At 37.3% G+C, this 13,095-nt stretch overlaps 1 protein-coding gene across 8 annotated transcripts in view; it reads right to left on the minus strand.

Moving 5' to 3' along the window:
- Nkain2 (sodium/potassium transporting ATPase interacting 2) overlaps nt 1–13,095 on the minus strand; it is a 945,741-nt gene that overhangs the window by 838,849 nt on the left and 93,797 nt on the right. The window contains exon 2 of one of the 8 annotated variants that reach the window (XR_010042736.1): nt 4,149–4,246. The exons of the other annotated variants lie outside the window; for them this stretch is intronic. The gene's annotated coding sequence lies outside the window, so the exon portion shown is untranslated. The remainder of the gene's footprint in view (nt 1–4,148; nt 4,247–13,095) is intronic. 8 annotated transcript variants of the gene reach the window in all.

Genomic DNA, 13,095 nt, shown 5'->3' on the forward strand with positions numbered 1-13,095 from the left:
CAGTTGGGTCTTTCTCAGGTTTTGGTACTAGAATAATATTTGCTTCCAGGAATGACTTGGGAAGGATTGCTTCCCTTTCAATTTCATTGAAGAGTTTGAGGAGTGTTGGCATTAGGTCTTCTTTGTATTTCTTGTAGAATTCTGCAGTGAATCCATCTGGGCCTGGGCTCTCCTTTGTAGGTAAGGACTTAATTATATTTTCAATTTCATTAACAGAGATTGGGTTATTCAGCAGTTTTACATCCTCTTGATCTAGCTTTGGTACTTCATATGTTTCTAAGAATCTATCTATTTCTTCTGTGTTATCAAACTTTTGAGAGTAGAGGTTTTCAAAATTGATGAATCTTCTGTATTTCTGTAGAGTCTGTAGTCATTTCACCTTTTTCATTTCTTATTGCATGAATTTGAGCTTTTTCTTCCCTTTTTAAAATAAAGTTGGCTAGGGGCTTATCGATTTTATTTATTCTGTCAAAGAACCAACTTTTTGATTCATTGATTCTTTGGATTATTTTCTTAGTCTCTATTGCATTGATTTCTGCTCTGATTTTTATAATTTCCTCCCTTCTTTTGGCTTTGTGCTTGACTTGCTCTTCTTTTTCTAGCTGTTTGATGTGTAGCATCATGTTTATTTGTATTCGTTCTGTTTTCCTGATGTGGGAACTCAGTGCAATAAATTTTCATCTGAGGGCGGCTTTCATTGCATCCCATAGATTCCGATAAGTTGTATCTGTATTTTCATTTGCTGGTAGGTATTGCTTAATTTCTTTTTTAATTTCCTCTGAGACCCATTGATTACTCAAGAATTTGTTATTCAGTTTCCATGTGTTTGTGGGATTTTTGCAGTATCTTTTATCGTTAATTACTAATTTCATAGCATTATGGTCCGATAGCATGCAAGGGATAATTTCAACTCTTTTGCATTTATTTAAATATGTTCTGTGAGTTAATATATGGTCTATTTTAGAGAATGACCCATGTACTGCTGAGCAGAAATGTATTCTGTTGTTGTTGGGTGCAATACTCTGTATATGTCTATTAAGTCCATTTGTTCACAGGTGCAATTCAGTTCTTTTATTTCTTTGTTGATTTTCTGTTTGGTTGATCTGTCCATTGGTGTCAATGGTATGTTAAGATCTCCTGTTAGAATTGTGTTACTGCTGATTTGGTTTTTCATTTCTGTTAGTACTTGTTTTATATAACTGGATGCTCTGGAGTTTGTTGCATATATATTTAAGATAGCTAACTCTTCCTCTTGGAGTTTTCCCCTAACCAGTATGTAGTGACCTTCTTTATCCCTTCTGATCATTATTGGCTTGAATTTGACTTTGTCTGCAAACAGAATAGCTACCCCCGCTTTTTTGGGGGGTTCCTGTTGCATGAAGTATTGTTTTCCATCCTTTGACTTTCAGTCTGTGAGTATTCTTTTGGGTTAGGTGGGTTTCTTGTAGACAGCATATGGTTGGATTTTGTTTCTTGATCCATTCTGCCAGTCTGTTTCTTTTAATTGGTGTATTGAGACCATTTACATTAATAATTAGAACTGTGATATATTGGTTTATTGTTGACATATTATCTTTCTGCTATTGCATGTTTATCTTTCTGCTCTGTTTAATTGTCTGCTTTGTTTAGAGGTTTTTTTCCTAAAAGTGTCTAGGCTGTCTTTCAGTATTCTTTGCAGGGCTGGCTTGGTGATCATGAAGTTTTTCAGCTGATCTTTGTCATGGAAGTATCTTATTTCTCCATTGAATTTGAAGGACAGTTTTGCGGGGTACATCAGCCTAGCTTGGAAATCATTTTCCTTTAGGATCTGAAATACATCACTCCATGCTCTTCTTGACTTTTTGTTTGTGCTGAGAAGTCTGCTGTAATTCTGATAGGTTTTCCTTTATAGGTCATCTGTTTTTTCTCTCTAACAACCTTTAATATTCTATTCCTTTGTTCAATTTTTGGGATGGTCATTATTGTATGTATGGCTGTAGATTTATTTTGGTTGAGACTAGTTGGAGTTCTATATGATTTATTGATCTTGATATCAGTTTCCAATCTCGTGTTTGGGAAATTTTCAGCTACTACTTCTCTAAATATCCTCTTGACATCCTTTATGTTGTCCTCTCCTTTTTCATTTATCCCTATCAACCTTATGTTGTTTCTCTTTGCATCATCCTATAGGTGTTGAATTGTTATTTCCTGATTTCTTGTTATTTTTAAAAGATCTTTTCTTTCCTGTTCACTGGCTGCAATCTTGTCTTCGAGGTCTGAGATTCTATCTTCACATTCATTGAGGTGGTTTTTACAGCTTTCAGTGGAGCTTTTGATTTCCTGTATATCTCTTTGCATCTGTTTTATGTATTCTGTTTGTTTCTTATATTGTTCATCCAGGGATTCTACCCTTTCGTTTAGTTCCTCTAATTTTTTAACTGCATCTTCTTTAGCTATGTTTAGCATCTGTTTCATTTCTTTTATCAATTCTTCTTTTATCTGAGATATTATTTCTAGTTTGGATTCCTTTAAGGCTTCCCATACTTGCTTCTTTATTTCAGTTACCATTATTTCAGGTATTTCAGTCATGTGGCATGTGTTTTCTTCTATGCACATGGCTCCTGGGCTTTCTTGGGATGGGCTGGATGTTTGAGATTGTATTTTGGTCTTTCATTTTGTCATTTTCCTGTATTTTTGAGCTTCAAGTGTTGTTCCAGGTGTGGAAGAGAGGTCCGCCAGCCTGGGATGGGGTTCCCTGCGATGGCCCCACTCACTGGACCCAGCAGGGAACCACGGCCTGGTCCTCAGGCCAGGAAGAGTGTCTCCTCAGGCTGGGCAGGATTCCCAGCCACCGCTGCTACAGTCACTGATCTGGCCTGGTCCCGGGTCCGGTGGGGAACCGGCCTAGTCCCCAGGTCAGGGAGAGTGTTCCCACAGGCTGGGTGGGACTCCCAGCCACTGCTGCTATACTCCTCCCGGTCCGGCCTGGTCCCCTGTCCGGTAGGGAACTGGCCTGGTCCCCAGGCCAGGGAGAAAGTTCCCACAGGATGGGTGGAACTCCCAGCCGCCATTGCTACAGTCTCTGATCTCAGTCTCTGATCTGGCCTGGTCCCTGGTCCGGTGGGGACACCTTGTCTATTCTTCCACACTGCACAAATGTCCCCTCCCGAGTATATCAGCCTTAACTCGAAGCATCCACAGTTACCCCAGTTACAACTCCAATGCCACCTCCAACCCTCCAAGACTGCATCCTCACAGCAATCATACATGCCCCAGGGTAAGTTATCCTTGCCCTGTCCTTGTGTTCTTAACTCTAGCCCAGAGTTTGGCAGAGATGCCTACAGATCATACATACCCCTGCCTGAAGTGAGTGCTTTGAATTTTAAAGAAAAACTTTGGGAAATGAAGCCTAAACCAATGGCCAGGTGCACACAAGTGTAATACAGTCTCACCCTAAAGTATGCAAATGAGACATTAAATTATTAGAATATCAATACAATTATGCAGAAAATAGTTTGATCCAATATATTGGGAGACTAAGCGGGGCAGATTATGTTTTTTTAGTTCCAAATTTTTCCTGTGCTACAACTATACTCTTCACCTCCAAGATAGAGATGAACCTGAAGTCTTCCATAATCAAAACTGTCTACGGAGCATGGTTTGGAGCACATCTTTAGATGAGTACTTTATGCAGTGGAAAGGCTCAGGGCAGCATACCATCGATGTCCAGTCAGGCCACCTGTCTGAGCCCCTCACACAAAGACCGGTGAATGCATTCCCACTCTCTAGGTCATAACAATAGTAAAGCTAGAAAGAATGGCACAAGAAAGCCTGTGAAGAAGTGTGTGACCTCTGCACCTGGGAAGAGGAGAAAGACAGCATTCCATGGTGTTTGGGAGATGGACCCTTCCTGGGGGCACACAGAACAGATACCAGGCAAGTTGAGATGACAGCCCGGAAATGGAGCACACATATGAAACTGCAAAAACATCCGGGACAAGCAGGGAAAGGGATATGAGAGACACACTGGCAATCTAAACACAGTACCTACAGCAGAAATATTTGCCTTGGTGAACTCTTCAGTGGGTTTGGTGTTTGCATCAAGCAAGAATCTCCAGCAGAATCCATGCCTCACCCAAACATGAATCACCAGCAGATACGTCTCCTACCTGCAACCAAATGCTGTTCTGAGAAGCAGTGATTCCCATGGTTCAGAAGAAACAGGAGTCATCTGGACAGCACTCAAGAGTCAGGCGCTGCCTGCTGTCTGCACAGAGATGTTGAATCAGTTTGGGAGAAGTGGGCTCGGGAGTTTCTATCGGCTCAACTGCTTTCGAGGGAGGCTGAATTAAAACGGATCAACAGAGACAGGACACAGAGAACTCAGAAAGCAGGATCGATTTCTTTCTAGATCAGAGCAACTTTATAAGCTCTCCAACTAAGGATTTAAATCAGAAATCAGAATTTTCTAAGACCTCCTTCTCCTGTCCTGTCCACATCATACTGTATCTCCACTCATGTGCAGACACCAGAGAAGCAGGCAAGGGTGTCGGAGCTTTCAGGAGACAGCTGGATTTGAGCCCTAACAAGAACACTGGCCAGTGTGTAACAGAAGCCAAATCACCAAGCCCTCTATTGCTTCTTATGTGAACTGGGTCTGAGTAAAACTTGGTGGGTGTTATAGACTGAATGCTTGTGGCCTGCAATTCATGCATTTAAGCCACCTCTAGTGTGGCTATTTTAGGGACAATGCCTCTACAGAAGCAAGATAAATGAAGTCCTCAAGGTCAGGCCTGACCTTCTAGGACTGAGGCCCCTATAGGAAGAGGGCAGCATAGTCACACTAGCTTGCACAAAGGGAGGTTTCTGAGGACATAAAGAGAGAGCATTCCTGCGAACCCACGGGGCTTCGTCAGACATCAGCCATGCTGTGCCCTGATCTTGGATTTTGCCCTGTCACAGTTTGAGAAGACAGATTTGAATTGTTTGAGCAGTTCATTTGGTGGCATTTCATTATGGCAGCCCAAGCGGCCTGATACAGATAACTCACAGGAATAAAACAAAATAAATACATGTAAAAACACTTGATGGTCAAGAGTAAATATTACATATGCACAAATATTTATGTCTTATAAAATTTAGAGATGGGAATAATTAGTATAATAACTATATTTACTGAAGATTTTACTCATGTAAACACTTGCATTACAGGACAGAAATAAAAACTGTCTATTTTGTTTCAGTAACTTTTCTTGTAAGAACAACCTTCTTTAAGCATTTCCAATACAGCAATAAAAATATTAGAATCAAATGGTAAAGCAAATCTTATGCTACAAATAAAAGCAGCAAAAGAACCACTTATAGGCCATCCTTACATCTACCAAAATTTTTAATTAACATCTTTCCTGGGTCATTCATTCTAGGCCCTCAAAGAGAACATCAAAGAGGAGTTGTCTACGAAATGCTCCAGCTACTGAGGAGAGCATTGTTCTTTGTGGTAGTAAGGCTCTGGTTATTTTTAAATACTGCACAACACTTTGTAACTCACATTAATGTCACAGCAGACTAGGAGAATGGCTGGGTAATATACAGGTGAGCCATTAGCACTGTGACACTCTCAAGAGAGCTCTCCACAGGAAGACCAGCATGTATAGCACGCTTCAAATTTCTCTAATGAACATCTGCAGAACTTCTTGTATTCTCTGACCATTCCTGAATTAATGGTTGATTTTAGGCACTATTAGTTTTTATGTTTCATCACCTTTCATTGGTTTTAATCAATCCTATGATGCCTCTTATTTCCAACCACTCCTACCAGGTGAGAACACTATGGGAGATGATTGTGGAAGTCTTTCAGCTGAGGAAACATCTGAGACTCACTTCCTTAACCCATCTTTCGATGATGGCATTATGATCAATTTAGTCATCAGTCATCAGTCTGGGACAGGGTATACACATTCAGGGGTACATTAGTGGGCATCACAATACTGGATCAAAAGCTTCAGAGGCCTTGAGTGGGCTGTCAAAGAAACCTACTTGTTCCACTTTGTAATTCAAATACACAGGAACATCACTTCTATTAAAATTAGCCTTCTGCTAAAGTAAAACAGTTAATGGATTTTTAATGGATATTTGCAAGAGAAGATATACCAAATTCAATACAATATCAATTAAAAGATTTTGTCTTTTAATTGAACTCATTGAACTCAATGAGATAAGACTTCACCTTATTTAAAGTAAAACATATGTATTTTAAAAGTATCTGAAAATCTGCTGGTAACAAATTAAAATGGATTTCAGATTTAATGTGATGATTTACTAAATTGTGTCATAAGTTTCACTATATATACACATTAAAATACCTAAGAATAAAAATTAATACATGTTGGAAAACATAAATTATAGTGCTGCAATTCTGGTGCATGATATTACTGTTAAATCTGCATTCCAGTGATTATTCCTATATTTATTTCAAGATATCTTTCATATTAAAAAAGATGAGTCATTTCAAAAATAAAAAGTTATTGGTAATTATACATTGGTAGTTAATTGTTAGTAATACAGCTAAAATATGAGAGTTTGTCCACTGAGCAATAAAGGTTTGTCTCTAAATTTTAGTGAGAAACTTCACTGGCTCCAATGATTCTAAAACATTCAGAAAGTGAAGAGCATGGTTAATCTTATGTAAGCATTTACTTTACTACTATGTAATGTGGAGTACAGGCATTAATTCAGTGAAAATGTCTGCCAAGTTACTTTTTTTATACCCAACTGGGAAAACAGGTCCTTCCCAAGTTAGAAGGCGGATATATCTCTGTCTTACACCAATGCAGATGTACAGATACAACTTATTGCTGTAGACTACTGATTTAAATCCTTAAAGATAAATAAGTATTAATCAGATAGGAACTTTACCATTGAACTTCAAAGACTTCTCCAAACTTGCATATTCCAACAATGGACAGAATCAGGAGAAGGTTTCAAACTTTTTAAGGCTTTGGAAGAGACAGGAAAGAAAAGGGAAATAAAAAGAACCGAGATATCATAGGCACATGTGACATAGCCCACGACAAAGGAAATCATTGTGTACTGCAAACAGGTACCATTAAATTTTTAAAACTTTTAAAAGTGTAGGCACATCTCTTATATAAAGGTAGATATTCCAGAAATATGCATATGGTGCCTATGTATGTCTACAAAATGAGACAAAGGCAGCCTAGATGCAAACTGGGCAACATTTGTTCTTAATAAGAATATTATTAAAAATGGCCAGAATTCTTAGTTTAATTATTGTCTTCTGCAGTCTACTGACAAGACTACTCTTTTTGTGTAAGAAAAAGTTAAAAAGTATAATTAAGGGCTTTATATGACAGCAGGAAAAAACCTCAACCTACACATTATTCTACATTCATTGTCAGCTCTTCAGTTAGACTGAAGGTTCAAAATTCAGCAGTCTGTGTTATAAGTATCGTCTTCAAAACCAGTGTCAATGAAACCAACATGTATGGCACCCAAAAATACATGTGAACTTAGACTATTAAAAATTTTAATTAGTGGAAAATCTGGAATGTAGAAATGTTCTTAGATTTAAAAATTCTCAAGTATATTTTTAAAGCCATACCACTGGCTAAAGAAAGTGCTTCATACACTGAAATAGTTAAACCTAGCAATTTTGCTTTAAAGTTCACATGCCACCCACACCTGCTTTCTCTTCACAACAAACCAGAGGAGCAGAGGAGGCAGAGCAGGAAGCAGATTTGGAAAGATAATTAACCGCTCAACTTGGTATATTTAAGAAGTGGCGGTGCCTGACCAAGTATATAAGCTGTATGACTCACAAATGGTAAGATTCACTTTTAATTAGAGCACTTCCAAGCCATATCTTACCGAAATCTTCCAAGTCTATTTTTAAAAAATCATTGTTATAGTCATGTTATTTTCCGTGGAAATTTTTTTCTTTAAAAAAAGTTAACTTCACTTGAGCACAGTTGTAATAACCCGTTCTACTCTACCTGTTATTCGTTTTTCTAACCAGTAACCATCACAAACTTTGTGTGCCAGCTGCTGTGCAAACGACTGGAGATCCTGCAGTGAACACAGGGAAAGAATCTCTCACCCGGTGAAGCTCACTGGAGTCTCAAACGCACACTCTTTTAATAAGCATGCACTGCTACGTTTCTCCTGTCAGAGGGATGATAACACAGGAATTCAGATTTGCACCAGAACAGAGACAGAAGCCCTAGGTTAGGACTGGGTGGTCAAAGAAGACATTGCTTAAAGTGTGCACAATGAAAGAGGTGGCTGGCCAGAGAAACTAGGTAGGGAATGAAGAACATTCCATGCAGGAAAGCAGCTCCACACGCAAAGAAGGAGGAAGCCTGAGGTCTACCCTAAGGAACCAAATGCAGACCAATGTGGCTCAGTGGGTAGAGACCCAGAGACTGGGCAGGCTGATTCTGCGAACTCCTACAGACTCTCCGAGGATTCTGAGTCTCTTCCTGTGGAGTAGCCCCAGAATCATTCCAAGTGAGTAGCCGCAGTGAGCCTGACTGGCATCCTGAAACATTCACCTGTTTGCAGAGTGAAAGATGTAGAACAACAGGCAAGAAAGAGCCTGAGGAGATAGCAGGCTAAAAGCAAAACCCAGATGAGAGACAAGGTTAACACAGAAAAGGTTCACAGCACTGCAGACAGCAGAACAGACTCAAAACATACTGGGGATGTGAAGCAATAGCACTCCGTGATAGGCTGCTTACAAATAGGAGTGAGGAGACTGGATAGTGAGGTTTACTTAATTAGGAAAAACCCAGCTAGAGTACATTCATAGGACATCTGTATTCACAAAGCTAATTGATGATTCAGGTTAATTACTGTTCTCCACATGTTGAATTTCTGACATGGGTTTTGTAAGCATAATTCAGCAACACAACAATGGCAGAAGCTGTCATACCAAAATGAATTGCTAACATATGCAATTAAAATAAATGTCTATGAGATGTAACTGTCAAAATAGTAATTATGACTTAGTGAGCTACAAGCAGTTTGAAGACTTATTTGAAATTAAATTCATGCCCCTTATAGAGTCTTAGCATATTCCAACCAAGGTAATTTTTTCTCCAAAAAAAAAAAAAAAAAAAAAAAAAAACAAAACAAATATAATCACATTCTTTACCAGTGAATATTCAGCATGATTCAGATAAACTAAGTATATAACTGGGGACTGCTTTGAGTAGTTTAATGACTTTGAAATCATGTTTATTTGAAAAGTATTTCAATTTGGAAAAATAATGGTGAATAAACCACTTTTGATTTTAAAAATCCATGGTCATTTATGACATTCATTACACATAAATAACTTCTGTAAGGTAAGAATACCCCACCAAACACCAAGTTAGAACTCTGAAAATGAGTAGTAGATAGACCTTACCAACCCTATGTGATTTAATGAAGTCTAAAAATAGAGTGGGAGGTTGGGGGTTTACTCAGCGGCACAAGTACCTGCCTGGCAAGCCTGAGGTTGTAAGTTCAACCCCTGGTACCAAAATAAAATAATATAAAATAAAATAAATAGAGTGGGACTGTGTACATAATCAAGAGTCCCAGATGTATTTCTCTGTTTGGATATGCTACCCAGAGCTAAAGAGGCTCACTAGGTAAATAATCAAGGTATTCTGCAAAAACACTACTCAAGCAATAAATTTTCTGTAGCATACTTCTGGCCGATCTTAAGGAGACAGCATCTTTCACCAATTCAGAGACGCAAAATTTATTATTGTTGTTGCTGTTCACATTTTAACATCTCTGAAATCAAGAGGCCTCTTAAAGTAGGTGCCTTCTCAAGCTGGTCTAAGTGGACTCTGCACACAGTTGGCACAAGTACATCATGCATATTCAGCCTTTTTTCTTTCCCTCTGTTCTTTCTCCCTTTCCTCTATCTCTTGATCCACTTTGCAAAAAATCTGTGTACCTATTTCCTATTGTCTATTTTATATTTGCTATTATTTTAGATTTGTCCTATAAAAGAAACTGCAATATTTAAGCAACAAACCATGCAACATTCCCATGAACAACAAAAACAGTTTCCCTTTTCTCCTGCAGTCTCTCCAACATTGGCTTGATTTCCTGATGATGGCCAGTATTTCTGAAGCCAGATGGAGACTCAGTGTTGTTCTAATTCACATTTCTTAAATGGCTGCAGACGTTGAACATTTTTGCATGTATTGGCCACTTGTACTTCTTTTGAGAAGTAGCTGTTCATTTCTGTTGTCCATCTTTTTTGATCAGGTCTTTTATATGGGGGAAGGTCTAAAATTCTAAACTCTTTATGAATTATACACATTTGTCCTCTGAGAATAGTTAACGGAAAAATTTCCCACTCTGTAGACTGTCTTTTCACTGTTGACCGTTCTTGCTATGAAGAAGCATTTTAGTTTGATATGATCCCATTCGTTGATTCTTCATGTGATTTCTTATGCAACTGGGGTTCTGTTGACAAAGTCCTGGCCTAACCTATGTGTTCAAAAACTGTGTATCTTATCTTGCAGCAGATTCAGTGTTTATAACATTTAGCTCACTAATCCATTTTGATTTTAGTTTAGTGCATAGTGAGAGTTCTGGATCTAGGTTCAATCTCCTGCGTGTGAATTGCCAGCTTTCGTCTCTCTCCTTTGGGGTAGGTTTTTGGCCCATTTGTCAAAGATCAAACAGATGAATGTGCCTGGGTTTTTTCTTGCATCTTTTGTTCTATGCCATAATCAAATTCCATAGTAGAGCAGGATACAAAATCAACACACAAACATCAATAGCATCCCTGTACCCCAACAATGAACTCACCGAGAAAGAAATTAGGAAAGGAATGGTATTCAAAATAGCATCAAGAAAAATACTTTGCAACGAACCTAACCAAGGAAATGAAAGACATCTCCAATAAAAACTGCAATAGTCTGAGAAAGAAGACTGAAAAGGACATCAGGAACGCAAAGATACCCCTATTCCTGCATAGGTACAGTCAGTAGTATCAAAATGACTATACTTCCAAAACTGACATACAGATTTAACACAATCCTAATCAGAATCCCAATAGCATTCTTCACAGAGTAGAGAAAACAATTCCAAATTTCATGTAGAACCTGAAGACACCCAAGGATAACAAAAGCAACCCCAGAAGACAACAGTAAAGCAAGAGGCATCACAATTCCTGACTCCAGCTGATGCTAAAAAGCTACAGTGAAGAAAAGCTTTGTAAAGCCAGGGCCACAGACCTGATGTAGTCAAGCTGCAGTGGGGACCATCATCAGTGGAACTGTCAGAATCACTGGAAAATATTCATTTCTTCCTTACTGATCTATAAAATTATGATACATCATAAAACTAATCTCATATGAGATCCAGAGTTATACAATTATGAAACAGCAATGAACTGACAGATGAAAGGCCAAAGTTCTAGTCCTTGGTCTTTGTATAATAATTTGGGAAAATGCAAGTTAGTCTCTCAAATTATTTGGGTCACAATTTCATCATTATAAAATAAAGATGTTGGGCATTATTACAAAGGTCCTGGTTCCATGACATTATGATAAGATGATTATAGCTATCAAGTACGAGATTTATCATAGTCATGCTTTCAAAATTGATACACTGCAGTTTTTATTAATGTTAATACTTTCAAGGAATTTCTCTTCAAGTATATATGTAGGAAAACTTAGTTCAGTTTATTTGAAAACTCAGTAATGGTACAAGTAATTGTTTTTTGCTTACATATTTTGTATTGAAGTTTTTAAAAATAAATCTACTACCATAGAATAGTAGAAAGGAGCAGGGGGGTAAGTACAATACTAGATAAATGCATATTTGATCAAATATTTTATACTTCAAAACTATTTTGAGATCACTACTGCTTATATCAAAATACAGCAGGTGGTTGCTATCATCCAGGGAACTAATGAAAGATTAAAGTCTGATTGTAACTTTAGTTTTAAAAGAAGAATTTAATTGTATTGGAGGTCTTTGTATTTTAAGTGTTGTGTATGTTGATAATTTTCAGTTTAAAAGAATGTTTATTTAACCCAAATACTACATCATCCAAAAATGTTAGATGATAAACAACTGACAAAGTAAGATAATGTAAAATCTTACCAGATAAAAAAAATTCCATAAAATCCCACCAAAGGGCATTTATTAAATTTGGCCATAAATTTTCACTAAAACAGATACTATACAAGATGACAAAAGTCAGATGATGTTCAAGGACTACAATAATGGAAAATTTCTAAGCAAAGGCAAATACTTTAGCTTCTCTTAGAAAATGATGCTAACAAACACTGTTAATTTCATTAGGACACAATTTATCAAAATTATTGAAAGATTATGAAAACATCAAGAAAAAATTATATATATGTTTATTTTTTATGATGGAGAAAAAGAAAAAAAACAGAAATAGGGTACAAGTTATACAGAATTTCAGAAAAAATAAACAATAGGAAATCACCAGTTAATAGATTACATATTGTTATCTTAGAAATAGTTGTTCAAGTTACAAAATTAAAGCATATAAAGTAGACTTTCAAACAGTGAGACTGGAAACAGTTTTGTTCAATGATCCAACAAAACTCAGTAATATGGTTATCTATCTTACACACTTAAATATATATGCGGTTATATTCTTTAGAGCACCTTCTTTTCCTTTCTTTTGTACAATGACAATTACACATTTTGGGTTTTATTACTCCCACAGTTCTTATTACTTTTTTTTGAAGAGAGTAAAACCAAATGTGACATAACAGAACAGAGTCAGTCAAATCAGAAGGATGGACATAATAGATAATGCAAAAACAAAATACTAGGTGATCAACAATGGTTACCATACTACCTCTTGCTTTCTTAAAAAGAATTGCCTATATCATCAGTTATAATAAAATTGAACAAAACAGTAAAGAATAAAACCAAAACATTGGAGACATTACAGGGCTTTAAAAGAAGATAATAGTCAACCGGAATGGGCGTCATAATGAATCTTATTGTCTTTACAGTTGTTGCCTATACTTTCGAACTTGGTACTATCAAGCAAAGCAGAATAGAGGAATATTAGTCAAAGCAAGATGGTGAGGGCTATGCAGG

This window comes from Cavia porcellus, unplaced genomic scaffold (assembly GCF_034190915.1).
Source record: "Cavia porcellus strain 051 isolate PalLab524CR breed Dunkin Hartley unplaced genomic scaffold, mCavPor4.1 scaffold_24, whole genome shotgun sequence".
Classification (NCBI taxonomy): Eukaryota; Metazoa; Chordata; class Mammalia; order Rodentia; family Caviidae; genus Cavia; species Cavia porcellus.